Here is a 25,035-nt window from a genome sequence, read left to right on the forward strand (position 1 = left end):
TTGACAGTGGAGATGGATGTATCTTCATAATGGTGACAGGCAGAGAAACGAGTATAATCAGAGCAACTGAGACTCCAGGACTGATTCGTCCAAACATGCTTTCTTCATCTTTCCTGGTGATTCCTTTGTAAATCACTGCTATGTGAACGTCTCCACTCGACCTCCCAGTAACAGCGACCAGTCAGAGGATCTCTACACAGCAGCTGTTCACAAACATCACATCTGTCTGGATGATCAGGATATGGAAGACCCTCCCACACAAACGTCACCTTCCTGTTGCTGTCAGACAGTTTGTGTTCACTGTGTTTGTGTCGATTTGAAGATGGTTGAATGTGTGCTGCTTTGTTTTCATGAATCCCATTAAAAACACACTTACACTTCCTCAGACCTGGTCTCAACCATCGGACTCCAGCAGGCTCCACCCTGAAAGGAGGAGGGGTCAGAGCAGCACAGTCAGCATGCACACATGGACATTACATCAGTCTCATAGACACTGAGAACAATTTGTGTATGAGACTAAAGAAACAGTCCACACATAATTGAACAAAAGGCCTCTAAAGTTCTGTGGTTGCCACATTCCCGAACGACTGTTTAATTACAGCAAAAACCATAATTATAATTATCTTGACTGACATTGTAATCTTTCATTTTTCAACACAATTATTCATTAACTTAAACATCCTGAAGTTAATGAATTTAAATTTTTACAGGAGAATTCCTTCAACTTTAGATATGATTTAAAGCAAAAACAGAAGAAAAGTGAGGGTGGTGTCGTGGGCGTTAGGCTCTGGTCACTGGATGGTTTTGACCTGAAAGTCTGTCTCACGAGGACAACCAGTCCATGCAGTCCTGCCTCCACGTGATGTCTGCAGACTGCAGCACAGCTGTGAGGCAAATAAACAACAGCTGTAGTTAACTGTTGAACTGAGTCCAAGTCACCATCAGCCCAGTATTCACAAGCACAATCACTGCCCCATCTTTGAAAACACTGCAACAGTTTCTCACATCCTGTTGGATTTATTCAAACATCGACTGAAATCATTTCAATAAGGAGAGATCATTAGAAAAAATGAACATGATTTATTGATGATCAGAATTTAGATAAAGGTGTTTGGCGGTTAGACTCTGATGGGCCGGCTTGGTGAAAAGGAACCCCACCTGTGAAAGGGATCAGAGCAGGAACACCCGGAGCCCAGACGGTGGTGGTGGAGATGAAGATGGTGGCTTGAATGTAGCCTGAGGGAGGAGAAATGGTGATGGGGAGAAGGTGGGCTGCACAAAGGTGTCTGCAAAGGAGAATGACAGATGCAGAGTGAGATTAAACGTATGTGGCATGAATGCTGATTGGCCTGGAGAAGGCCAGAAGAAGGTGATTGGACTAGACCAGTGATGTCACAAACAGCTGGACAGCGTCAGAAAGTGGGAGTGATGCGAAGCTGAGATTTAGCCTCCAACAGCTGGGGATGGACAGATGTGAGACCACAGATGTTCCTTCTTGAACTTACACATAAGCTTCATGATGTTGGTTTTGTTTGATAGACCTCTATTACATCAATGTAAAACAAGTTAGATGAATGAATGAGCCACACAAAATCAAATCAGGGTGTCTTTATTTCTGATCCTGGCAGTGATCGTTCCCATCCTGAAACTGCTGCAAGACAGTCCAGAGGCCTCACAGATAGTTGAAATTAACAACAAAGGTTTTGACCTGCAGGTGGGTTTGTGTGCACATGAACCTGTAAGAAGTGAAACCTTTATTAAACCAATCTGACTGAAAGCTTCAGGGTTTGATGAGGCTTCATCTGAGCATGCTAGCTGCTAGTATGGCCCAGCCAATCACCTGACCTGAATCTAACTGAAAATCTATGGAAAGAATTACAGCTCAGAGTTCATAGAAGGAGACCACAGAAGGTTTAGGACGAACGAGCCAAAATCACACCTGATCAATACACACGACTAGTTTCTCCAAACAGGAGGTGTCTTGATAATTTAGTACGAAGTATTAAATACAGTTCACAAAGCTGAAAAAGTGTTTAATAGTTTTTCCCTCTGTCATTTCTCAGTATTACACATCATTTATGGACATCTGTGGTTTGTGTGAGTACAAGAAAACAACTATTAGAATATTATGTGTTAAATTTGCTTAGATAAGAGGGTCCAGCAGTAGATCAGAGGAATAAGGAAGGATTTGTCTGTGGGTTTCAGTTTGGTTTAGTTATAGGCCTGAGAGTGTGTGTAATTGTGTACAGGGAAAGGAATTTATGGACACTGGGGGTCTGCTGCCATAAAAGGAGGCAGGAAGCTACAGTTGGGGGTTGCTGATGCTGATGCTTGCACCTTTAATAAAAGTTCATAATTGCCATAACTTGGAAGCAGGTTTGCAGGAGACTCTCCACATGCTTATCTGTAAATGTAAGACAAGAAGAGGCCAATGGCCCAGTGGATGCAGAGTGGGGGTCTCAGTGTTTGTAATATGTTAATCTGTTAACTATGTTTTGTAGAGAAATTTGGTGTCACTTGGGTGAGGAGAGATTACTTTTACGACCGGCAGGAAGCCACATACACAGAGACACACACACAGTGCTTTAACTGTTACGACGCACACACACCTACATGCACACTCACTCACGTGAACTCACATAGACACACGGGTATGCCCACACACAGTCACTCACTTGCTCGCACATACATACACAAACAGAGTTTGCAACACACCATGGGGGTTTTACGATGGGGTCGCTTCTATAAGAGTGGTTGTAACAAACAAAGAAGGGAAGATCTGCAGAGGGACACCGGCCTTGCACATCTCCTCTTCTAGAAGATGCATGCGTAACTGAAGATGAATAAAGGTTTTTGTAAAATGACTACTGAGTCCGGTGCCGTCTCTGAATGCCCGAGGAATAAAAAGAACCGGGGTGAAACTGCTTTACGTAACATTTGATTTCTTTGCATTTGATGATTGGACAGTGTTATCACCATCTAGTGATAATTTCATGTCAATAGCACATTTACAAATATATTTAAATTGGTGATATGTTCAATACTTATTTTACCCGCTGTACATCACGATTGATATTTAATATATTTTTAATCAAACATTCAATTCAATTCAATTCAGTTTTATTTATATAGCGTCAAATCTTTATATTGTACAGTAGATACAGAGAAAAACCCAACAATCATATGACCCCCTATGAGCAAGCACTTTGGTCACAGTGGGAAGGAAAAAAACCTCCGGCAGAACCAGGCTCAGGGAGGGGCGGGGCCATCTGCTGTGATTGGTTGGGGTGAGAGAAGGAAGACAGGACAAAGACATGCTGTGGAAGAGAGACAGAGATTAATAACAAGTATGGTTCAGTGCAGAGAGATCTATTAACACATAGTGGCTGTATCCCAATTCAGGGTCTGCAGCCTTAAAGGCCGCATTTTAAGGCCGATTACGTCACAGCGACGCGACAAAGGCTGTCCCAATTCAAAGGCTGCTCGAAATGCGGCCCTCAAATGCGTCCTTCATTTCCCTGAATTTTAAGGATGTGGCGGTGTAGACTTCGTGGCCCAACATATCCCAGACTTCATAGCGCGGCGGTGGCTAATTTTGCCGAAAAAAACGGCGGAAGAGAGGCGGCGGAAGAGTAAACTTTTAAAGTAAGTACTGAATATTATGTCACTTATTTATGTGCAAATGTTTAATAATGAAGAACATTAAAACATGAGGGTTGGCCACATGTCGGCAAAGTTATGTGACATTAGTGACGTTTGTACTTTCAGCATTTACTTGGTTTTAAAGCCTTTACTTTAAAATATACACTGTACAATAATCGACCTTAATCTTACAGAGAATGTGATGATTTTATGGATAATTAAGGTCAGTCATATATCCACAAACACAACAATAAAGCCACTTTAATTAAATGTCACCTGTCAGGGAAAACTTTGTGTTAACTGGAGAAAGTTCACTTCTCTTTCATTGCAGCTCCACTCTTATTTTTGATGCACTCATTTGTTTCATAAATGATTTCAATGATTTTGCCACACCTCTGCATTGTCAGGTCGGAGCATGTGTGCTTTTGATGAAATGCTGATATGATGACGCTTGATTGGGGAAAGATTTCCACAGGTGGTGTTGTTGGTCTCCTTCTTCCAGTTTTCTTGTTGCTGCCTCTCTCCTCGCCTCAGCTGCTGCAGCTGTATCATGTATGTTGTTATGTTACATACAAAGAGGAAGAGGAATGTGTGACATTAAAGAGTAAAGATTCTTCTAATTGTTTTCCATCTCATCTCCTACTGCTTTAGTCTGCGTGGACAATATATGAGTAAATCATTACCAAGCCAGATTTTATTTGGAATATTTCAAACAGAGGACATTACAGTGAAATCTGCTTTCAATGTGACATTTGATCCTTTAAGACACAGTTTATACATCAAACTGTTTGTAGAGCGATTAAATGTTTAATATTGTTGTTAAAGTTGTACAGATGAGCGTTAATCACCAACAGCTTCATTAATGTGGATGAACTGGACGCTTCCAGGGAAACTATCAGGATCACATGCCTCCAGTGGTCACTGTGAGTAACTACAACTCTGCACATACAATAATTAAGATGAAGATATGTTTTATTGTAGAAAGATGAACCAAATTTAGTTTGACTCTGACAAACGATGGCAAGATAAAAGGAGTTTGTTAAAAAAGACACAAAAATGGTAACAATGTAAACAAATACAAACAACAGCATATCCTGATATGAGGCTCACAGATCAGGATCAATACAATACGTAGCAACCGACATTGATGTTGCCATGGTGACCACTGCCATATATAGTATTTCTGTTACCTCACTTGTCTTAAACATCAACGCTGGCTGTTTTCATTTTACTAATGAGTCCACTCTCTTCCTCACTTTCGCCTCTTCCTCGTGTTTGAGCTCCTCTCAGAGAGGATTTAAGAAAGAGCTTTGATGATGCTGTAGCTCAGGAGATAGAGCAAGGCATCTAATGATCAGAAGGTTGGTGGTTCAATCCCTGACTGCTCCAGCTGGCACACAAAGTGTCCTTGAGCAAGACACTAACCCTCTCCGATGCATCCATCAGAGTATGAACGTGTTAAACAAGAATCAGTCCATCACCATGGAAATATCAAAGTAGAAAGTGATGTCAGTTATGATTGGCTGCACAGCTGGATCACATGACCAGGTGAGTGGTACAAATAACAGGAAGCTTCTCTTGTGGCTTTAATAATCATTTGAATTGATAACTTATGATTTACAGACTGTTCTTTATCTTTTCATTGTCGTCTGAAACACAGAAAAATATCAATGTTGGAAAATATGACATTTATATCTAGTTTCTAAAGGATGGTTTAATTCTCCAAAGGCCACCACAGACATGACAAAGTTATTTCATCATTATAATGCACAAAAACAAAAATCAGGATGAGCCCTGCTGCTCACCAAACTTGTGTTGAATAAGAATTTGTGAATCATTTAGTTTAAAACATCAACTGACTGAATCCATGAATCTCATCATGTGTTTCAGAGTGAAAGACACAGACATGTACAGACTGACCTGTTTCTCTAACAGGTCAGACTAACTACACAGAGTCACTGACCCAGCTTCAAGTAATAGTTTATACCGAGAGAGGTCATAAATGTTGACAATACTTTTTTTCAAACCATCCGATGGAGCCCAGAACCCAAATCCAGGATAAAGAGGTTCAGTGAATGTGGTGTTGAAGGTGTGGAGGTGGATCAGAGAGTCAGAGGAGACTCTGTAGAAGGAGAGAGTGCCAGCAGGACAGTCCACATACACTGCTGCTCTGTTAGAGACAGAGGAGGAGGAGGAGGAGGAGGAGGAGATGGGTGTTTCTCTGTTATTGTGCCACACAGAGGAATAATGATCAGAACAGAAAAGACTCTGTAACTGATTCAGTACAGGTAGAGTGCAGCAGCCAGTGCATCACATATGTTGAGCTGATGCAGCGGTCATCACACCACATACTGCTTTCTATGTAAAGGAGCCTTCATTCTCAGATTAGGGCTGTTTGTGACCATAAAGTCTGTCTCACAAGGGCAGCCACTGGTCCAGGCCAGGATGCCTCCACAGTGGGATGTCAGAGGGTGCAGACGTGGGTGAAGTTAGGACCAGGTGCCAGTGGACCTGTGGACCTCTGGAGATAGGAGTTATTGTTTCACTCCACCAAAAGCAGGAGAGAAAGATGTTTATTAATAATCCTTCTTATTATTAAATGCTCTGTAGAGCAAATTAAACAAACAAAACAAACATAAATGATGGAAACCGCATCAACCAATCACAATGCTGCACTCTTGCAGGAGGAGGTTGTGATTTGATGCATGTGATGAATATATTTATTTCTTATTCTCCTAACAGGAAAATTATCTTTTATTTTTGTATATTTATACTAACATCAGTGCATTTAAAGGCTCGTCATCTTGATTTATTTATTCAGAAATGATATCAAACAATAATACAGGGAAACCCTGAATTAAATGACACAATTCTTGGTCATTGATGGTTACAGCTAACAGTGTCTCTGGGAGCACTTTTGACAGCATTTGACTGAAGTGCTGGTTGCTGCAGGGCCACCATGAAGGCTCTTTCTGGAGCTCTCAGTGCTGCAGCACATATCCTGCAGTGCAGGCTGCAGGGTAACAGGACCAGTGGTTGTTAATGCTACATCCACTTTACAGTCAAAAACACCCACTAGTCTGGGCCTAACACCCAACCAGTGACCCGGTTTCCTCCACCAGCTCCATCCCTTTGTTTCTTAATCTTTGCTTTCTGTTGGAATGATTATTTCTTATTATAATTATAATTTCAAGGTTGATCGACCAAAGTTAATTCACTTTGACTGCATTCTATTTTTCTGTTGTTTTCTACTAACTATTATCACAAAGTCCAGAAGATCAATTTGATAATTTAGCACAAACAAGTTTCAGTAGTAAACGCTCAGAAGCAGCAAACTAGCAGTGCAAAATAGCCCATTTTAGTAGGCGGCCAGTTAAGTTGAGTGACCTAGTAATCCATTTACTTTTACTAATATGTTTTTCTAAGCTGGGGAAACAACTTCCCCCTAATTCTAGTTCATGCTGGGCCAGGCTAAACATGTCCTGGACATGGTCTCTGCTCACAGATAAAACTTAAAATAAATAAAGAGTGAAAATGTCAGTTCCTTTCCAGAGATCAGTTTGAACAGGCTGCACCGTTGTTGCTGACAGAGATTTTTGTCCTTTGAGACCCCATACAGACATCTACTGTTTATGTTAGACCAGAATGGGAAAAATGTTCCTATATGTGTGATTGTTCAAATAACACTGGTTTCCAGCATTAAGTAATCAGACAGAGCCAGTTTCCTCATCTATCAGACACTGTTTGTGGCTGTAACAGCCATTTACATACCTCAGAGTGTCCAGTCTTAGCTGCTCAAGCATCTTCACTCCTGCCTCTCCTGGGTTATTGTAGCTCAGGTCCAGGTCTTTCAGATGGGAAGAACTGGAGCTAAAAGCTGAGACCAGAGACTTGCAACCTTCCTCTGTGATCAGGCAGCCTGACAGCCTGCAGACATGACAAATACTCTTAGAGAAAAGCAAAATAGCTAAATGCTAACAGGAAATTGCAGCCAAAAATGAAACAGGAGTTAAAAATAGCCATTAGTCAATCTAAACCTTAGACTGTAAACCTCTAAACCTCATCTACTGAACATTTGCGTTATTTTGACACAAAGATGTGTTAAAATGTGTGCATTTCATTTTATTTTTAAAAAAAGGAGAAAAAAGATGGTATATATTATACATTTATTGAATTCCATTTGTTACTTAGCATATTATAAATTATTACAAACTGAATAAACAACAGTTTTCAGAATCTTTTTCAATTAAAATGTATTAAATTCAATTTTAGCCAAAGCTATATTACAATTTTTACTCGACAAAATCAAACAAAATTAATATCTAACTTTCTAACTCTCTAGATCATAAAAATGTCAAATACATATATGTTCTCATATAATCATGTCCAGACAATACATGAATTAATTTTTTTAAAGGTAACAGTTGTCATCTTCAACAAATTGTCAACATTCAACAAATGTGCAGTTGCATGCAAAGAGAAAAAGATATTTACATTTTGGCAAATATAGCATCCAGGTTATACAATTTTGTACCTTGGGTTTAAATACAGCTTATTAGCATCAAAGCTTGTCACTATATATAAAGGCCGAAAATCAAACATTTCAGCCAATGTAATCAGGTCATATTCGTCTGACCTTTCCACTGCATAGGCATACAAATGGTCATCGAAGAAGCTGACTTTCAGAATCCTCACAAACACGAAGACAGACTCATTAACTGACTGTGGCAAGATCTGAATGACTTCACCAAACAAAGGCTCTTCTCTAAAGTCTCTTCTTAGTGTCAGTACAGAACCAGTTCTATAAGTCTGGCCGTACACATCAATACTGTGTGACACAAAAATAGTACTAGTCAGAGAAAGGCCTTGTTCAAGGGTTAACCTCAAGTTGTCTAACAAGACATCTGCTTTTTTCAGTGAGCCCACACTAACTAGATAGGCATTGGGCACATCCATTTTCTTAGCTAGATTATCACTTTGCTTATAGTGATACATGTGTTGAACCTGATGTTTAAAAGCCAATGTTTCTGACACATTTTTGAAGTTACAAACTGAATGTGCTCGTCTTTTAAATGGATTGTGCTTGGCTTCAAATCGCATACACCAAAGTTTAGATAGAGGTCCAAACAAAACCATCATCCTTGGATAGTGTATCATAAAATGATGTTTCGGAATAAGATTTGTGGCATACAGCTGTTTGAAAAGAGTATGGTGCTCTATTATCAGTTCTTTTAGGAATACTGCAAGTCCCCTCGTAACGACTGGTGCAAAGATGATACTGCATATCTCTCTCAGTAAAATCAATAAATGCCAATGTTGACTTTTTCAGTCTACACAATCTCCCAACAAAAAGGGCAAGACCAGTAAAAGGCACCACATTTGAGCTGCTGTCTGTTTTAATGCACTCTCACTGTTTCTCAAGGTCATTATAACACTTGGCTTGTTTTTAATGTCTCCACATCCATATTGAAAACTGGAAATCCTCTCATTTAGCTGTTCCAAAGTCAACAACTTCTCCTCACAAATGAAATGGCCAAGCATTAACTTAACCTCTAAAGGGGCTACACCTTCAAGTACATCATGCATGATATCAACACTTATGTTTTGTGTTACATGAAAACACTTAAGGTTATTCAGACAGGAGTCCTCTTTCACACCAGTTTTGCTTGGTTGGTTTAAGCTGACATGTTCCTGATAACTGTCTTTGGTGCGCAACTCAACTTTGTCTTCATCATATATAAACTGTGCATCTGCTTTGTCAATCATGCAAAACTGACAGAATTTGTTTGCAGAGAAACTTTCAAGGTAGCCACAAAGTGAATGAATTGCCAAATTATCTGCTGTTAACACACAAACTGTAGCATATAGTTGATGGCTATGACCTTTGAAATCCACAATTAGACCAGAATTTTCAAGAAATCTCAAGTCATCAAGAAGTGGTTTCAAAATCTTGTCAAATCCATGTACCTCCCTGTCAACTGAGTTAAACAAAAGACAGGTGAATATTTGCAAGTGAGGAATTCCACTCTGGTGGAAAATTCTTCAAGGTAAAATACACAGCTCCTAGCTTATGTATTTGTGTCTTGGAACCCAAAGGATTTGTTGTTTCAAGGTCATCAAGGTAAAGTTGTATTTGAAGAGCATCAGGGTACATTTTAAACAATGGGTGTGAGGAAAAGTGAGAGCCATCACAGTAATCATGCATTTTGGCATCAGTGTTCTTCTTATTCTGAACAAAGAAGTCCTGAATGTCCTCATGTTGGAATAAAAACTTGAGCGTTTCAATGACTGATACATACTGGTATGTATCTGCTGCCAAAACCGGTTTCATCTGACCATCTTTTCTTACAGTATCTGACCTGTGACCCAGAAAGATTTCCTGTGGTTTAACAAGGGAAAACTTCTCAGTGACGTATTTGTTCATTTTATATTTTGTGTCTACATCTTCAAATATGTTTTTAGCGCTTTCAAACTCCTTCATTAATGCTTGAACAGCCTCACTGTCTTGTGGTACATCCAAGCTACTCAACAAAGCAGCAGTTGACTGTTGCAAACAGTCTACAGTTTTCTCAAACAACTCCTTTGTACAGTTTACACTTCTTGTAACATCTGTTAAAGTAATATTTGATGATGCATACATCTGTGCCACAAAAGAAGCAGCACATTCACCAAGATCAGTATAGTTTTTTAACTTTGATACAGCACCTGCTACATTACTGGGTATCTCCAAAACATCAGGAACTAGATCATCAGTTTCAACTGAACTGTTTGATGTCTCTCCTTGGTGAGAAGGTTGAACTGAGTCAGCATCCATTGAAGATGAAGTAGAATGAGATCTATGCAGGTGCTCTGAAAATGAATTTAAGTTATAATAGATCCTTGGGCAGCCATCTTGGCTACATATCATTTTCAAGTTTTGTCCATCTGATAAGCAGTGTATTTGACGAAGATGCCAAATGAGGTTTCTCACCTCTGTGAACAGAGACTCTCTACATTTTGGACAGGTGAACATTTTACTTGCATGCTTTAATCTGTGCAATCAGCTCCAGTACTTTGGTTTTCCTTTGGGTGGACAGCGGCAGGTCATAGACAAACTCAAAGAAGGTGAAGACGGAGCCAAGCGGTGCTGGATAGGACAAGTTACATACCCAGTACAGTTTGAAAAGCTTATCCACAGCACACGTCAGGCCATCATTCAGAGGAATGGTTACTTTGTCATTCTTAGCAACAATGATGTACTGCCTGGTTGCACTCTTTAGATCACCAATGCATATCAGCTGGGGTTGGTGTGTTGTGGATGATGCTTCAGGATCACTGCAAAGCGATGCAATACTTGTTCCAGGCTTGGAGATGGGGAAGATAAAGATAGATTTTTAGAGAAGTATTCAGTGAGGTGTTGACAAATGCTTTCCTCAGGTAAATACCGTGAGAACTGTACTGAATACATACCAGTGCAAAATCAACCAAGTGCATTATAGCTGATTTAAGGCTGCAACGACTGGCACCAACTGGTGGGAGCAGGTGTGTTAACACCACAAGGGCAGTGTAACAAGCCTCATCTAACAAAGAAAAGCAAGATGTAAAATGATTCAAAATACAGAAATGTGTTATTTAATGAATTATGAGATGTACATCAAAAATGACTTTTTCTTTTGTGAATAGATGAAATCAGAAATGCAGAGGCTTAAGGCGCCTCATTTGGCTTATATGTGCAGCTATTAAGGTTGCCCAAGGCCACATCATTTTAATTCTCCTTACAACCATCTCCATAGACCTCATTCTCCACCATCAGTAAACAGAGACATATTTCAATCCATTTACCAAAGGGTGGCATCTAACAATTTCTTTGAAAAAGAACAATATAACCCCTTCTTGTATAGTTGTAGTTTTTTTTTAACATCCACTTACTTGTTATCTAAAGACAGTAAACAGAACTATTAATTTGATCATCCTTTTTTTCTTACTTTCTAATAGTAAACGTGGGGGGGGGATACCTTCAGTCTTCTCTTCAAAATCCTTCAACAGAGAGGACATTCTTGTTTCCAGGGCAGCTACTGATTTGAGTTTCGGAATGATACTGGCTTCCCATTTTCATAAAAACAGATCCGTCCTTCCTCCTGTAAGCTTGCCAAACTCCGAGTCCAGCTTATGGAGAAAAAAAAAGTGTTTACGTTTAAAATAAAGCATTAAATACATGAAATTAAAAGTACATTCTGCCCATTTGGTAGCTGTATGGCTAACATCAAACCTTACAGTATCACATTTCTGTTACCCACTTCCACATCAAGCTTACCTACACAGTGAAACATAACAATTTACTTGGAGTGGTATTTGAATACAAGTCCATTATTCCTTCATTTTAGCTATGATTTGGGTCTGTTAAGAAAAAGAAATATTTTTTAATGTGTATCTGCTCATTAGATTGTTTTATGTACTTTAATAATGAAGGCTTGCAGAGCAAGGCCACTTTTGACTCACAAACTAAGTGCTCAGCCAGACTGGAAACAGGAAGTTTTAGTGCACAGGCATGTTAATAGATAAGACACAGAAAAGAGGAACTTTCCATATAAGCAATGTTTGAAACTGTGACGTGTAAAGTACCAAAATAAAACCTATATGAGGCACAGTTTATGATTCTAATGTTAGAGCTCTTGCAACTGGCGTTTGAGCTGTGCAGGGGTCTCTCTCTTCCGGAAGATGATTGAATAAAAAGAAATATCAATATTTTAACACACTGAGTCGGTTTTCTCTGTTCTATCATGGGGACAAAAGAATCGGGGTTTAATAGGTCCCATCAGACCATGAGAAAAAAATGAGGACTTTTTAGCTGATGTTCAACTTTCTAGCAGCCAGATTCTTATTTTGTCTGTGTGCGGTTTGTCCTGTAGAGCTTTTTTGCTGACAATAGTGCTGCTGAAAGCAGAGTTTCGTACAAATTTAGGTGATCTTTTTGTGGCTTTTTCACTTCCACGAGCAGCACCTTCTGCATTGTCATTTGATGTCCCTACTATTAGATAGTCATTTGGTGGCACGACTAAGATTTTGGATCATGTGAAACGTGATGCTCATTGTAATAAAAGCCCAGTGAATAATGATCCAACTCTGAAAATATAAAACTTTCAAAATATTCACTAGGAGCTCTTAAACATACCTCCAAATGTATCCACTCCTCTTACATACTTTGTATGCAAAACACAACTGAGTGGAGAAGGAGTCCATAAACCATTACCAGGGAACCAAGCAACTTACCAGACTTGGCATGTCCAAAAACTGTGGGTACTCTCTGAATATTTCAGCAGCAGTGGGGGAGTCCTTGCTAATCCAGGCTCTGCGATTGGTGTATGTTTCCTCCATGCCTGACATGATAGTTGGAAGGTTCTCAGCTGAGGGCCGCAATCTTTTGATCAGGGTGACCCACTCATCTGTGCTGCTGGTATTCCCATCCTCTTTCCTGAGCTTCTTGTCTTCACCACAGTCATCTGTCACTTTTCGCTTCTTATAACGTCTCTGCCCCTGGTCGAGATTCCGTCTAAGGTTGCACAGTTTAGTCTCTAGGAATCCACAATGAGAGACTGGATCATAACAATGCTCCTGAGGAAGAAAGAACAGAGGTATATGGGTAACAGCTGAGCAATTTGAACTGAGAAAAAAAACCTTTAATAAATAATGAGATAAAGGTTAAAAGATACACAGTAAGTGGGAACAAGTGCAATTTACAGTATGTAGTGGAATTGACATGATTAAAATGCTAAATTTACTTACAAATCCTTCCCCCTGTCCTGCCACTCGGACACTCAGGGATGGAAAAGTGGTGATGATGCTTTTTGCTACAGTCAGCTTCTCTGCACTAAGAGGGTAACTGGAAAACAAAGGTAACCTTTTTTTTTTTTACTCCTGTGCACTTCAACATTTTGAAAGAAAAACATTCATTGCAAAATTTTAGCAAAGTGCAGTAAGGTGCTGTACTTACTAACCACACCTCTCCACCAAGTCCCCAATGCAAGTCTTCACAAGAAGCTTCCTCGATGGCACTGACAGGGTACCTGTAGTTTCATACTCCTTAAGAATCTGTGGGGCTTTCCTCTTGAGTAGTGACTTCAGGGGTTGACTTTGTTCTTCTGTGGTAATGGGAGACTGTGTAAAGGCAACACCAGACACTTTACCTCTCTGCAATAATCTTCAAAGTCATGACAGCAAATTTTCACAGAGCATAGAAGCATGAGTTTACTCAAACAGCTGCAGCAGAAGAAGGCGGTTTCTTAATTATAATGATTATAACGCAATGACTAAAAGAAATTCTGAATAATAATTACATTGATTTTATCTTCTGGTTGCTACTTGGTGAATAAATCTGATCCTGACTAATAGTTAATTACTGTTAAAACACATTTTATGACTTAGGAAACTGGAGAAATGCAAAGTGTACCTGATTTTGTCTAATCTCCCCAAGAGAGGTTTCCATCGGTGGCCCTCTGGCTGAGAGGAAGATATGGAATCTATCAAAGTCCTTAACGTCTACCTCACTGTCAACATCAATATATTCCATGAAATCAGTGTTATACTTTAGCAACCTATCAAGCACACAGCCCATGTGCTGAGCTTGGCTTTGACCTATGATGTCTTTGGCACTGCTGACATGAAGATTGTTTTTACAAATCTCTTTCTCATCTATAAAAGTGGCTACAAGGACTTTGACAGATTCTAAGTTGTCATATGCGTGCTGAAAAAAAGAAACACATGGCTAAATAAGTAAGATCATTTGCATGGTCAAGTTGCTTTGTTTTTTTTTAAATAACACTGACTATCCTCATAAGGTCTGCATAAAAAAAAAACTATATCAGAGCATGTTTCCTCAATAAGCCTTAAAAAAAGAATGCGCACATACTTTATTTAATCATACTAGATGCAAAAACTGCTTTAACTGCTTAAAAAATAATTATCTCTGTCAACATCAGGTATATTTCATGTTAACCAGTGATAAGTAATTATAACAAATATTTATCACAACACTACTAAATGTAGTCTATTAAGTGTGATAACAGAAGACAGAGGGGCGACATCAAACTAAAGTTACTCAGTCTTCCTGTTCCTATTCTGTGCGAGTAAACGAATGGTCGCGGTGATAACTACATTTGCTATATTCAGAGCTAACAACAATATTGTCATTTTACACAACACTGCAAAGGTTAGGTGCTGACTCTGGCGTTGCTCATAGACAACAGAATGCCTGTCGGAGCCGCTAGCTCAACTACCACACTGGTTCTAAGAGCAATTTCTGCATGAAGTCCAGGTGCTGGTTTTCCAGTGTGTGCGTCTGATGGCCCAAAGCTGCCTCAGAGCCGTAACACCATCAATGGCTGCAGTATGGAACAGATGTGGGTGTGTCCTCATCTCCCAGAGGAGTCCAAATCGTCATCAAACAGCCCTACAGACACAAAAACATGTGAAAATATAAACAACCAGACTATCAGCAGTGATTTAAATATTTTAAGAACTCTGTGAAAATCATTTACAGGATATATCACAGAATTTAAGGCCTTTATAACCACAGAGCATACAGAGAAAAGTACTAAACTGAATCAATTTCAGCTTTCGTTTCTCATGATGTATATTGTATTAATAATTAAACTTCATTATCTGTGTCTTTACCACACATTTGCCACACAGGTGTAGATACTGTAGGTTCAGTGAATGCTTACATTGCACTGATTAGAATATACTGGACATTCAAAGCTAAGATTCAGCGCACTGTGTTAGAGGCTGGGATTTGATGAATTCATCACATACACAACCTTTGATCATCGTTTATGTCCAGTTGAGAATGAATCTGTGCACTCACATATTAAATGAACTGAAATCAGTAGTGTGAGCTCCAGTCTTGATATAAGGAATGAGAGAACTGACAGCTGTTATTTTTAATCAGCCTGTCTCAGTTGTTTTAACTCTAAGCATCACAAAGTAATGTGGTAACATCTGGACTGACGAGTTTACTGTCAGCATTGTAATTGCTAGTTTAAAGGCTGTAGGTTGCAGCCATTGACTGTAGAAAACATGGACGACGCGACAGCTCCCCAAAAATGAAGCCAAAACGTCTCTATCCCCCCCTGGTGTCTGGCTGCAGTATAGGTCATAAACCCCGCCTCCTCCATGTTAGCGGATGGGACTGGGGTCAGACTAAAATAAATTAATTCTCCTCAGATAATTTTTTTCCAAAGATTCTTTCTTTTGTTATCAATAGTTCTCATCATGCTGATTGATGTCCAAGGGGTCTCCTCTCCCATAAGTTTGATTCTAATTCCTACCGCGGTGATGTTAAATTGGGGTGAAACGTCATCATAGCAGCTTTGACTGGCAGCTGCAGTCACGGAGAAACTTGCGTATCTCTGTTCGGGAATAGCAGATAGAGCGTAGGCTCTGAGAGGAGGGCCAGCGTTTACGCTACGAAAACACAACCGAGTGTTTTAACCTGACAGCCTGAGGTGCTCTTCAGTAAACTGGACTACCTGACAGAAGGACCCGAGGCCCCGCTGCACTTTTTAGGTAAGTTAAACGTGTTGTAAGCTAATCCGTAACTACCGTCCTTAGCTATGTCCTGAGACCTAGCTAGCTAAAATGAGCACTCGGCTGTCGGGGTTCGTTTAGCTAATCTGTGCAGGTGAATGAATTTACTAAAGAAATCAAGAGAAACGCCCCGGGCTGCTCAGTCACTAATTACTGTTACTGTACTTTTATTACAAGTATTATACTGTAAAAGCAACAGGCTGCACCCTGCTGCAGCTCCTGTGCAGAGCTGAATATTAAATATGTGCAAACAACAGCATGTTTTCAGTCTCTTGCCACATCTGTAAAGACAGTAACATCTTTTTAAAAGCTTGTACTTCAGTAACTCCTCATTAGTCAGGAACTATGGATTAAAGTACTGTAGTGTACTGTAATACTGAAAAAATGTAAGAGAAGAACTTCAGATCCTGAGTGTGAGGACAGAAGAATCAGCTTTATTTCAATTTTGAGGGATAAAATTTATATCTGAGTTTGATGGTTCTGTTCTCTTTGTGATTACAGGAGCTGCCCTCAGATTCAGACCTCAGCACCACCCAGTGACAGCAGACAGATCATCCAACATGTTCACATGTTAACTGCAAAATGAACTGATGAAAACAGTACAAAGGTTAAAGTACCACACGTGCTGTAGTGAAAGCTGCAGCTTTATTGATAAAGTTAAAGACAAAAAAACAAAAGGATTAATCACTCATGTAACTGTGTCACTATATATCAGCATTAACAGGACCTCAGTTTGGTGTTTCACAAAGCTGCTGATCTCAGACCTGCACAGCTTCCGTTTTAAACACTTTATGTACTCAGCTGCATGAAGAGCATATGAGATTTTCTCTAACACAATTAAATAAAACCTGATGAAGGTCAAAGGTCGTCACATGTATGTTGAACTACAAACTTGTCATCTGGAATTCTTTCACAGTTTTTTGCAGATAGTGTGTTATTTACCATAAAGTGATTCAGAGTTGTTCATACCAGAGTAACCAGAGAGGATCATATATTTTTAAATATATAACTTTCTACAGGACTGAATATAATATCTTTATGTAAAAACCCGGAGCTTCTCGGGATTATCTGAGTATTTATAACATTACACAAACCAAAGGTCTCCATCACAGTGTTCATGAAATGCTGGGTTTATCCATCTCCTGGGGCGGGCCTACAGAGGAGTGCTGAAGATTTCCCTGTGAGGGAGCTGCTGGTGAAGATCATGAGTCCTGCTTGATCAATGCGATGGGCTTCAGTCTTCCTGGTGTTTCTTAAATGAAGCTTCTCTCAGTGGGTCAACAGAACAATTTCCCACGTGTGGGACTAATAAAGGTTATCTTATCTTATCTTAGAACATCTGGCACAGGACAGCTGTGATGAAGAAAGGGAAGAAGTTTCTCCAAACCTCTGGACCCAGGAAACCCAGCTTGGTCCTGATGGTCTCCCTCACTAGTTTCTCCCCAGGGTGAATGTAGCTGTTGATATAATATGGACTCTATTATTAAATGAAAAGAACAAATTAGACTACACTACTGAAACGTTCTGCTAATGTTTTTAAAGTCTCCATGTTACCAGGATGTAGAGGGCTCTGAAGATTTAAACAGTTTTAGATCCATTACACTCACAGTCTTATGTTAAAATCTCAAAGGACAGCATTATATTTTTGATATTAACAGTAACTCTGGGCTTCTGTAGAGTGTGCAGATGATCTCATCGCTGTCTAAAAATGGATAAAAACAAACATAAGAAGTGCTGAATCCTTCAATAACACAGACTATTAGAGTAGCAGGTGTGTAGCATCACTAACTAGCTAGCAACAGGCCTCCAACACAGCGCGTATGCTAGCGGCTAATCCAGCTAACGAATTAACAACAGAGTGATTTTAGAACTATAAGACGATAAGCTGTGTGTCTTCTTTTATAACAGTGACATGATTGTATTTACCTTAATTAAACGAGTCGTCAGTCGCGGTAAACCAGCAAAAAAACTGGAGCAGCCGGGCTACGTAAAAAGTGTAGGGGGGCGTGTTTGCGGTCACATCCAGCGGGTGTGTGGGCGGGAGCGTTACACAGTCGCTCCACCTCAAGTCACTACTGCGCAGACTCTGGCTCCAAATTTGCAAGATGGCAGCCTCCACAAGCGGGATATTTTGGCTTCATTTTTGCACAATGGTAGGAGGCGGAGTCGCGTCGTCCATGTTTTCTACAGTCAATGGTTGCAGCCATTGCTCTAACACTGTATAAATGTAACAGGCCTCAGTGCTGGTTCTAACAGTCTGAGCTGCTCCAGCTTTATTTGTGAAGAGCACAGCAGCTTACAAACACATAGCTAGCTCATACAGCTGCGACGTAAAACTTTCATAAACTAAGATGATGTGAAGAGTAGAAAGATATTTTACTGCTATTATTTGTTGCTATTTTTATAATCAGTAGTATCATTCCATTAATTATTCATAGTGACATTGCATTCAAATGTTCAAATATACTGGTATCATATCAGTCTTTATTACAGGTGCAGTTATAACCACTTTAAACTGTTGAGTTGAATTTATAATCCTAAATGTTTGTATGCAGACGGCATGGTGAAAGAAAAGGCCCCACGTAGAGAAACTCTGTGCCAAAATAAGACAGGAAGTTACATGTTTTTGAAGTTACATGCTTTGCAGGAAGTGAAACCAAAACCAGAGTCTCAGTGCAAGTAATTCTGAGGAGCAGTTTCGATGATGCTATTTTATGCATTTATATTTTTGATTAAGTTTTGATTAAGCTTTAAGTAGTTGTATTAGAATAGGAACATTTGTTTTATATATTTTACATATAAGTCAAGATCAGTACACACAGGATGGCCTTAGCCTGGGTGCCTCAGCTGAGGTCAATCAAAGTGCAGCGGGAGGATCACACATGCACAGACATACACACACATACAGACGCATATAGTTAGAGAGGTCAAATAAGGTGCAGAGCGAGGGCAACACAGCACATACACCCATACTAGTAGACTCAGTTAGTAGGTAAGAAGTTAAGGTGTGTTTTGCTATAACTGCAAAGTGGGGGTGCGTACGTGTTAGTCTGTTCCAGGAAGTACACCAGATGTCCCAGAGATAAGCGACAGCGAAGGCGAGCTGAGGGGAAGCACCTGGGTTCGAGCCGAAGACTATGGAAGAAATATAGTATCATCAGAATCCAACTATTTTTAGACATTGAATTTATAACACTGAATTTTTATCCTCCAAAATTCACCTGCAAAAAATTCAACTGCAAAAATTCACCTGCAAAAATTCACCTGCAAAAATTCAACTGCAAAATTAAGCCTGCAAAAATTCAACTGCAAAAATTCACCTGCAAAAATTCACCTGCAAAATTCGCCTGCAAAATTCACCTGCAAAAAATTCACCTGCAAAATTACCCTGCAAAAATTCACCTGCAAAATTACCTGCAAAATTCAACTGCAAAAGTGATGACCTTAAATGACCCAAGCCAGAGCAATCAGCACTAGATCGAGTCGAGCGGCTCTCAGCCAATTAAATTACGCTGTTTGATCACATGACACCGTTAGCCAGCAGTGTGTCTCCTAGAAGATAGCTGTTTAGAGGTGAGTGATTAAGGCTGTATCCCAATTCAGGGTCTGCAGCCTTAAAGCACGCAGCCTCAACGATCCTCAAGGGCCACGTGACTCAAAGACCGCTAAGGCCGGAAGTGCGAGGCTCGTGAAATGGGACGGTCTAGCCTCCGTCAAGCGCTTCCCAGGTTGCCTAGCAACCATAACACCAACCGCTGGAAACGTTTCATACAGCTTTGTTTGACAGAAATGAAGGAGAACATATTTTGTTCGTGTATTTGTCTATATACGAGCTTTGTGTGATTTAATAAGTATCTGAGGCTGAGACCACAGGACTGTAAAACATGATTGTTGGGCTTCATTTCTGTACTGAACAGTCATTTAAGATTAGCTAGTAAATAACAATTAGCTAATGTTGTTCATGAGACTAAAGTCAGTGTAAATATGAAATGGCCAATATTATAGTTATTATATTAATCATTATAAGTTATTACAGCAGTGAGTTTGAACTCTCAAATCAAATAACTTCTATTGTCACATCACATGTGCAGGTACACTGGTACAGCACATGAGTGAAATTCATGCGAGTGAACTCTGTGTCAAATACTGAGCTTCAGTAAAGATTCACGTTCCAGTTATTTATAAGTCCTATCACCTTAAATCTTCACTCAAAGACAAATATCTTTGACAGTGCATATATAGGTGTATTATATATAAGAGACAAATGTTGTTCGTTTAATATGTTGGCATTACTAAATTTGGCTCAATGCTTACATATATGTGTAAAAAGAAAATGTACGAGCTGTGAAAACTGTTTCTAATAAACAAAGAGTAGACTGATATATTAAATATTCCTTTATTGGGTGAGAAAATCATACCGTGTCATAACTACTTTAAGGCTGACTTCTGCTAAATGGGTCAAACTGGGCAGAAAGTAAACAAACACATAACATCCTTATAGAATATGATGTAACACTATAGATCAACTTACCTCAGAATATATAAAGCATATAAACAATTACAGCAATATGATGGAACAAACACAGCAGTACTCCTAATCCAAAATACTCAAAGCTTCATAGAACTGAAACAAACATTTATTTTTAGCTCCATTCTGCTGCTGATACATACTTTAGGTTTCTGAATATTAAACTTGTTGCTGCCTTTCATAGTGTGTAACTTGAAGGCCCTGAGTACTTTCTCCCACACTGAAAACACTGGAATGATAACATTATTTGAACATTACCTAATAAGACTGATTCAGGACAGACAATTAGTTATGTTAAACTTTCCTAGCAGTCCTTCACAAACAGGGAACAGTCTGTCTATTCTCTCCATCTGTCAGCTGCTGCTGGCTCTTCCTCCTCCTCTTCCTCACACACTGCTGAGTTTGTCCTGGTGGATCATCAGGGGTGCAAAGCCTCACAGATGATGTGCAGCAGTGGGTCCCTCAGTCTGTCCTCACTGTGGACACTTGCAGTTGTCACACATGGAAATCAAATGTGTGATAAGCTGCAGGATTCAAACACAAGTGTAACTTATAAATACATGTTCATACTTTTATTCCACAATCAGAGAGAAAGAAACAGAGAGAGAGTGCAGGACAGACAGACAGGTGACAGTCTCAGGTGTATACACTGCTACAAAACAGCACAAGAGAAGGAGGATTTAGTGTTTGTGTTATTACGAGTGCTAAACAAGAAGAGTTCCCAGATGGTCCAGTGGACACATGTGTGACTCCTGTGATTAAAGCATCTTTCTTTCAGCTTAACGAGTGAACCGTCAGCTCGTTCAAACACACGTTAAAGTCCGCTTGGCTCGACACCACCGAACAGAGGCAGCAATATAACATAGCTAACATTAACAGTGCAGTGAATCCTGCTTGTGCCGTCATATTCAGGACTGCAAACCGAGCAGCATCACTGACTTTCAGCTTGTTGTGTTTGTGGATTTATGACTGACTTTAATTATCCATAAAATCATCACATTCTCTGTAAGAGAATCAATGAGTACTAAAATGTGCACCTTTACCTGTGTGTTTTCTGGAACAGGAACAGGGTGATATCTGTGACCCAACTCCCACAGCTGGTTGGGACTCATGTTGTTTTCTGTCCCATCCACTGCAAAATGTATTAAAATCATCCTCCAGTCGAGAAAGAAAGATGTAATGGCAGCAAAAGAGGTGTGCAGCATTTGAAATGTCAAGAAGGCCTTCTTCCTCAAGGTTGTGAAGAACATCGTAGTAAATGCATGTAACGGCCACCCAGAGGTCTCTCCACAGTCGCTCTATTCTGAAATAATATACAAAAATATTTAATTAGGTATGGCCTTTCTTTTGGTGTGTATGAGAAATTCCATGCTTGTTTCTAACCCTACATGAAATGTGTGCATGACAACAGTAATAATACATTATCAGGGCATGTAGGAAGGACCCAGGCATATCACTTAAAAGGTGCCAAAAGGGTTGTAATGATCAGTGGCAACACATGAGATGACAACCAGACCATTAACACAGAATGAACATTCAGGGAAGGAAGTAACAGACTGGAAAAGGTGTGTGAATAACTAAAAATAGGGCAGAGTCCTGAAGGCTCTTTGGGGTTTGTAGGACCTGTCCAATATTTTCTTCCTTGAGGGGTAAATAATGGAAATTGAAAGAAACAACAACAACAACAACAAAAAAAAAAAAAAAAAAAACACCTGACACATATCAGACAATATATCCTGCTGGATAGGGCACTGTTCTCTAAAGACATTTTACTATAAAACTTTTTTCATAAAACTATACCCTTTAAATGTTTATGTACTTTTAAATAATGGAAATAAAGCTGCAACACCTTCCATCTTATGTCAGAAACATTTGAGGTTGACAGTATTTTATGAGAACAAACCTTTGATTGTGCACACTCATTCCTGAAATGAAACTGCCTCTTCCTGTGCCACGAACAGTAAACATCAGCTGTGCAACCTCCACATTTTCCCATCCGTGGTTGCCACGAACCCTGAAAACAAAGAAAAGTACCTCAAAACATTCGAAGCTTTAAACAAACTTAGATCCGATAATAAAGAACAACATATGCCTTAATCAGAGTGTTTTAAAAAAAAATGTAAAAGAATCCTTAAAATCTTTGATTGCTACTGCTCTAGAAGGCATAAAAAAAATTGTCTCATGAATGCACTTTCCAGCATGTGTCAGTATGAAGTTTAATTTAACACAGCTGTTAAAACATTTTTCAGGATTTACCGGGTTGGTAACAATTATTTAGATTTATTGAATTTATAGGAAATTACACAAGTGCCATCTTGTATCATTATGATCTGTGTAAAGAGACAATTTTAAGAATATTTTTGCAAAAATACGTTAAAGTTGGAAGTAATTGGCCGATGTTCCACTCTTGAAGATCAGCTGTGCCCATTTGTTGCACACTGTGGGAATGGAGAAGTTGAGGCCCTTGCAGGCTACCCACAATTTTCCCCAAACTGAGCGACCCAGCTAATTCAACACCTTTACCAAGCAGTGCTGTTATGTAATTGGATACAAGGGGTGAGATAGTAATATTTTCCCTCCTTGGTTGTAGTTCCCTGACATTACAAGGGAAATCATTTTATGATGTCGGGTTCAGTGTTACACCAGGATTTCAAATACAGTATCATCATCAATAAGAATTAGTATTAGCATTTCAGAATTGTAGGTAACCACTTTTAAATGCCATAGACTACTTATTTGTTTAATTTGATGTATTCTCTCTAGGAGAGCGCAGAGGGAATATCCCGTTTAACTTATGCTATCTGTTTAAGTTTAGATAGTATTTGTAAAGATATTGACCATATCCTTTTCTGAAAGTGTGGATATAATGGATGGGGTAAGGTACTGGCATGCCACAACTTTATAGTTGTTAAATTCTGGGTACAAGTATACATGCCCATCTTGTACATGTTTTTTAATATCATCATCATCATCATCATCATCACCACCATCCTACCTAATTACATGTTTCTTTTAATCAGGTTATGCTGTTTTAATGACTTTACAGTATAATTTACATTGTGTTCCTTCAATTTTCCCTAATTGTATGTTATATTAATCCCATATTTCCGTTTTAATATTTCTAATGTTTGCATTGTTTTCTTCACTGCCTGGTCTGCCTCTGTCTCGCCTGTATGGATGCATTTACACCTAAATTTCCCCAACAAAGGACGTTTTAATTCACCACTATTCCAGTGAAACACGAGTCTCCCATCTTCCTGCTACCGGTCTCGAGTTTTTGTTCACCAAAGCACACACCAACTTCATACTGACGGACATATCACTGCCCTATTCCCGCCTCGTCTGACCGTGTTTTGTGGCTTTGGTTCACTTCACCTCACTCTTCCCCATTCTTGTCATTAAATCAGGCCGTTCTGCAACCATGGCAGCCATTCACTCTATGGCTTTATTCATGGTGTATTTTACCCCTTCACCCAACGCCGCTCTCGCTTTCCCACATTATATTTGCAGTGTTCGCTCTATCTATCAATATCTGCGGATTATGGTTTTGTACCGAGTATCCTATTTTGTAGAGCACAGCATGTAAAGGTTAGCTCGGTTAGCAGGATGCTAGCATGTAGCGCTTAGTGAGACACGCATCAGACGAGTTGAGCAAAGACCCCGTCTGTGTACCTTATACGTGACCAACGGATTTAAATAAAATTAACGTTTCAAAAGACAAACTTGAAGATAAAACATAATATACTTACCGGAGAACCGCCAGGGTTTGCCGCTGTCATCTTGCCGCTCCTGAATTCAAAACTGCCTCTGCAGACAGGCAGGGGAGGCGCGGAAATTTTCTTTGAGTTAGTCAAACGTTTTCCTCAGTTCGAGTAGATGATAAAATAAAAGAAAAATGAATGGGATTTTAAGTAGGACTAGGCGTTCTGTAATGATCTCTATTTAGGAGAAAACTTAATCACTCACCTCTAAACAGCTATCTTTTCAGAAGACACTGCCGGCTAACTGTGTCATGTGATCAAACAGCGTAATTTAATTGGCTGAGAGCCGCTCGACTCGATCTAGTGCTGATTGCTCTGGCTTGGGTCATTTAAGGTCATCACTTTTGCAGTTGAATTTTGCAGGCGAATTTTGCAGGTGAATTTTTGCAGGCGAATTTTGCAGGTGAATTTTTGCAGGTGAATTTTTGCAGTTGAATTTTTGCAGGCTTAATTTTTGCAGGTGAATTTTGCAGTTGAATTTTTTTTGCAGGCGAAATTTTGCAGTTGAATTTTTGCAGGTGAATTTTGCAGGTGAATTTTTGC

The 25,035-nt window shown here is 39.5% G+C and overlaps 2 long non-coding RNA genes across 2 annotated transcripts; both read right to left on the minus strand.

Annotated features, from left to right (window-relative positions):
• Positions 1 to 10,624: 10,624 nt before the first annotated feature.
• LOC120438755 lies at positions 10,625 to 13,707 on the minus strand. Its single transcript, XR_005612113.1, has 6 exons — positions 13,613 to 13,707; positions 13,405 to 13,501; positions 12,892 to 13,233; positions 11,637 to 11,787; positions 11,092 to 11,201; positions 10,625 to 10,985 (listed from the first exon to the last, which is right to left on the minus strand). It is a non-coding gene; the product is annotated as an uncharacterized LOC120438755 (long non-coding RNA).
• Positions 13,708 to 21,203: 7,496 nt separating this feature from the next.
• Positions 21,204 to 24,676, minus strand: LOC120438753. The gene is made up of 4 exons (XR_005612109.1): positions 24,481 to 24,676; positions 22,635 to 22,745; positions 21,775 to 22,034; positions 21,204 to 21,255 (listed from the first exon to the last, which is right to left on the minus strand). It is a non-coding gene; the product is annotated as an uncharacterized LOC120438753 (long non-coding RNA).
• Between the last annotated feature and the right edge of the window lie 359 nt (positions 24,677 to 25,035).

The sequence above is a fragment of the Oreochromis aureus genome, linkage group 3, assembly GCF_013358895.1.
Source record: "Oreochromis aureus strain Israel breed Guangdong linkage group 3, ZZ_aureus, whole genome shotgun sequence".
NCBI classification, from domain to species: domain Eukaryota; kingdom Metazoa; phylum Chordata; class Actinopteri; order Cichliformes; family Cichlidae; genus Oreochromis; species Oreochromis aureus.